The 5,000-nt window shown below is 52.7% G+C and overlaps 1 non-coding gene across 1 annotated transcript in view; it reads right to left on the bottom strand.

Moving 5' to 3' along the window:
• LOC124747774 overlaps positions 1-233 on the bottom strand; it is a 1,909-nt gene extending 1,676 nt beyond the window's left edge. The window contains exon 1 of the ribosomal RNA XR_007011551.1: positions 1-233. This exon is cut by the window's left edge and continues 1,676 nt beyond it. This is a non-coding gene — a ribosomal RNA (small subunit ribosomal RNA).
• Between the last annotated feature and the right edge of the window lie 4,767 nt (positions 234-5,000).

A 5,000-nucleotide genomic window follows, 5' to 3' on the forward strand; every position in this document is an offset into this window, starting at 1 on the left:
GACCGATTGGTTTTGATCTAATAAAAGCGTCCCTTCCATCTCTGGTCGGGACTCTGTTTGCATGTATTAGCTCTAGAATTACCACAGTTATCCAAGTAACGTGGGTACGATCTAAGGAACCATAACTGATTTAATGAGCCATTCGCGGTTTCACCTTAATGCGGCTTGTACTGAGACATGCATGGCTTAATCTTTGAGACAAGCATATGACTACTGGCAGGATCAACCAGGGAGCTGCGTCAACTAGAGCTGAGCAGCCGGCCGCCCGGGAGTGTGTCCCGGGGGCCCGCGCGAACACGCAAGCGTCCGCTCAATCATTCTGCAAACAGGAGGAGGCTGAGCTCCCCTGCACAATACACCTCGAAACCCTCTCAGGTCCCGGCGGCGCGCAGCGCCGTCCCAAGTACTTGGTCGGGTTCGAGAGAGGCGCAATCGCCCGGAGTTAGGCGAGTAGACGCTTTCGGTGCGACCACCCGTGCTCCCAACTGAGCTTGCCGCTGCCGACAGAGGCCCGGGAGCGTGCTGTCGTGGCATTGCCGGCGGGAGACAACACGCGCCACCTACGGTGACCGGCAGCTCCAACGCCAGCGCCACAGAAGGACAAAAGCCCCACTTGGGTGCCGAAGCGAACTCTCCCAGCACAGCGCACGCGCCAACACATCCGCACAGCTGCGATACAAACCACCAGCGAGAACCGCTGGGGCGACCGAGCAGCAGACGGCGTCGCGGCGCCGAGCGCCGGGCGGCAGCGCATCCTCAACGCACACAGTCCTCAATCGGACCAGCACACTGAAGATGTCCACCGCGCTTCGCACCGGGCCCGCGAGGACCTACTTTGGCCGCACGGCGCCGCGCGCAGGGTGCGCCGGCGCGCAGCTGCGACGCCTGCCGCGTCCGTCGGCCGGCGCGCCTGCCACTGGCCGCCCCCACCAGCCGGCTGTAGCGCGTGCGCCCACGCACCGCGCGGCCAGCACGCCGGGAGGCGCCCCCTCACCGGCCGGGGACGGTCCCACCCAGCCACCGCCGCGTATCGCTTCACACCCAGATGCCGTTCAGTTTCGTCGGCATGGTGGGTATCGCTGGAACAACCGGTTAGTACCTCAACCTATCGTCGCCATCACCGATTCACCCCTAGCGAGAACAACCGCACCACAACAGGTTACCATTTGTTCATTTGCGTAACTTCACCAGAAAACGCAGGCGTCCATCGCCATTTGCAACTTCCACGATTATTGCATGCCTGTGTCAGGTGTCACGCCACACTACGTCTGCCCACATACACGCAACAAAATGTGCACGCCTAGACAATACGTGGAAGGTGGCCCCCGTACGTATGCGATGTCCATTGCTCGAACGACTGTCAACCGGCCTCTGTAGCATGTCGCAGATATGGAACGCGGTGCACCATGCCATCACGGTGTGTGAGGAGAGACGACTAGGTCCGAATACATCAACAGACAGCTCATGCTGATCGCCATCCACGGCGTCCGTTCCTCCCACACGTCTCTATGGCGTACCACACTGCAATCCAGCTCTCATAGGGAGACGACACGTAGCTGCGTGCACAATATTTGCACTGTATGGTCCGCCGTTTTTGGGCGCAGTCGTTGTACGGTCACACATGTGCCACGATGTATCATTCAGTACATAAGGACGAATGTGCAGTACAGATTGTGGTTTACGCGTACGACATTAGCGGACAGTTGACACAGGCCGCACCACAACGTAGCCTGAGTACGTCGCATGCGGAGGGCATTGAACATGCAAAGTTCTCACCAACCAGCTTGCGAAGGCAGGGGGCAAGGTGGGGACGTGGGGAGGGGCGGCATGTACGTCCTGCTGCCATCCACATTACAGTGTACAGCAGGAGCATGTGGAAAGTGAGCAAGACTTGCAAGGTGTTTAACATGAAGCGATACACAGGGGAGCGGGGAGTGCGAGTAGCGAACTATATTGCGAGGGTTGCGGGTGGGCAACACTACACTAATTGAACGAGTCGTATAACAATTACAGAGCAGGTTTAGGCGACAACGTGGGTTACGTTAGGCGACAACGTGGGTTACGTTAGGCGACAACGTGGGTTAGGTTAAGGCACGACGTGGGTTAGGTTAAGGCACGACGTGGGTTAGGTTAAGGCACGACGTGGGTTAGGTTAAGGCACGACATGGGTTAGGTTAAGGCACGACATGGGTTAGGTTAAGGCACGACATGGGTTAGGTTAAGGCACGACATGGGTTAGGTTAAGGCACGACATGGGTTAGGTTAAGGCACGACATGGGTTAGGTTAAGGCACGACATGGGTTAGGTTAAGGCACGACATGGGTTAGGTTAAGGCACAACATGGGTTAGGTTAAGGCACAACATGGGTTAGGTTAAGGCACAACATGGGTTAGGTTAAGGCACAACATGGGTTAGGTTAAGGCACAACATGGGTTAGGTTAAGGCACAACATGGGTTAGGTTAAGGCACAACATGGGTTAGGTTAAGGCACAACATGGGTTAGGTTAAGGCACAACATGGGTTAGGTTAAGGCACAACATGGGTTAGGTTAAGGCACAACATGGGTTAGGTTAAGGCACAACATGGGTTAGGTTAAGGCACAACATGGGTTAGGTTAAGGCACAACATGGGTTAGGTTAAGGCACAACATGGGTTAGGTTAAGGCACAACATAGGTTAGGTTAAGGCACAACATGGGTTAGGTTAAGGCACAACATGGGTTAGGTTAAGGCACAACATGGGTTAGGTTAAGGCACAACATGGGTTAGGTTAAGGCACAACATGGGTTAGGTTAAGGCACAACATGGGTTAGGTTAAGGCACAACATGGGTTAGGTTAAGGCACAACATGGGTTAGGTTAAGGCACAACATGGGTTAGGTTAAGGCACAACATGGGTTAGGTTAAGGCACAACATGGGTTAGGTTAAGGCACAACATGGGTTAGGTTAAGGCACAACATGGGTTAGGTTAAGGCACAACATGGGTTAGGTTAAGGCACAACATGGGTTAGGTTAAGGCACAACATGGGTTAGGTTAAGGCACAACATAGGTTAGGTTAAGGCACAACATGGGTTAGGTTAAGGCACAACATGGGTTAGGTTAAGGCACAACATGGGTTAGGTTAAGGCACAACATGGGTTAGGTTAAGGCACAACATGGGTTAGGTTAAGGCACAACATGGGTTAGGTTAAGGCACAACATGGGTTAGGTTAAGGCACAACATGGGTTAGGTTAAGGCACAACATGGGTTAGGTTAAGGCACAACATGGGTTAGGTTAAGGCACAACATGGGTTAGGTTAAGGCACAACATGGGTTAGGTTAAGGCACAACATGGGTTAGGTTAAGGCACAACATGGGTTAGGTTAAGGCACAACATGGGTTAGGTTAAGGCACAACATGGGTTAGGTTAAGGCACAACATGGGTTAGGTTAAGGCACAACATGGGTTAGGTTAAGGCACAACATGGGTTAGGTTAAGGCACAACATAGGTTAGGTTAAGGCACAACATAGGTTAGGTTAAGGCACAACATAGGTTAGGTTAAGGCACAACATAGGTTAGGTTAAGGCACAACATAGGTTAGGTTAAGGCACAACATAGGTTAGGTTAAGGCACAACATAGGTTAGGTTAAGGCACAACATAGGTTAGGTTAAGGCACAACATAGGTTAGGTTAAGGTACAACATAGGTTAGGTTAAGGTACAACATAGGTTAGGTTAAGGTACAACATAGGTTAGGTTAAGGTACAACATAGGTTAGGTTAGGTTAGGTTACACGTTGTTGTAAGGAAAGGTGTAGGGGGGGGCGGGGGCGGCAGGTTCGTTGATAGTGATTATAGTAAGTGAATGCTTGTGACATGATCAGATTTGTCACGTCAGGATGCACCTTTGGCTTATTAGAGGCGGCGCTCCAATTCTATGCTTGTGTCAGACCTGTGTCTTTGACTCATGTCATTGTTTGTGCGCTGTGACAGGAGGTACTATTGTGATGTTGGGTGCACCGTTGTATAGGACATGTGTGGGTGTTGGTGCCTGATCTGCGCAATGGTGGATGTCGAAAGGGTGGGATATTGTATTTTCCGCATGGACCTCCTGGTCTGGTTGTGATAGTGTGGATTGTGTAATGTGGCGGAGAGGATGCACTGGATGTTGTTCCATGCTGGTGCTTACATATTGTATGTGCGCCCGTTAGAAGCAGAGAGTGGTGCGTGATCAGAGTGGCTGGCTGACGTGTGGTTCCCATTGTGGGCAGACTCTTTCAGCATGTATACGGACAGTTGTATATATATTCTGTAGTTTGATGGCTCTGCATTGATTACTAATCAGCGCCGTGTGTACGGGTAATCTGGTTCCAGTCCAAAATGTTCCATCTGTGTACATTAGTGACAAAGACTCCCCTCATGCAGTGGGGCTCGGTCTGTTATAACTCTTCCGCGTAATATATTTGCCCCACGTTTTTGCGACTGCGAGTGCGAGTGCAACGCGCATGGGGACCGACATGCTGATGGCTCGGTATCGGACGCCGTACAGTGAGCAACGCGATCGCGTCTCTCGCTCGTAAGTGGTACAGGTCGCGGCTCATGTATAGGGACAGCGGGAATGTCGCATATTGGCAATAACTCTTCATGAAACGCACGTTATAGGGGTGGATTGCACTTTACGAGTGCGGGAAACGTCCGCCGTTCATCCGCTGGAGGTGCGCGTTTGGCGGTTGGGGTGGTGCACGAACGGGTGCGGGTGGAGTCATTGCCGGTCCACGGCTTCGTGCGGCAGAGCCACTGGAGATTGGGTGCTATGGTCGACAGAGGCTGCAGGCTTTGTGGGTGGCGTCGAAAGGCGGGCACTGTGGCGCCATCGCTGTCTTAATCGGCTTGGCGTCGCATAGATGGCGGTATCGTCGTTGGAGGAGGTCATGTTGCGGGAGACCTACAGATGGCGGTATGTTTTGTGGTGCGGACGTAGTGTTGTCAGATGCGCATAGATGGCGGTATTGCATGTGGTGT

The sequence above is a fragment of the Schistocerca piceifrons genome, unplaced genomic scaffold, assembly GCF_021461385.2.
Source record: "Schistocerca piceifrons isolate TAMUIC-IGC-003096 unplaced genomic scaffold, iqSchPice1.1 HiC_scaffold_391, whole genome shotgun sequence".
Classification (NCBI taxonomy): domain Eukaryota; kingdom Metazoa; phylum Arthropoda; class Insecta; order Orthoptera; family Acrididae; genus Schistocerca; species Schistocerca piceifrons.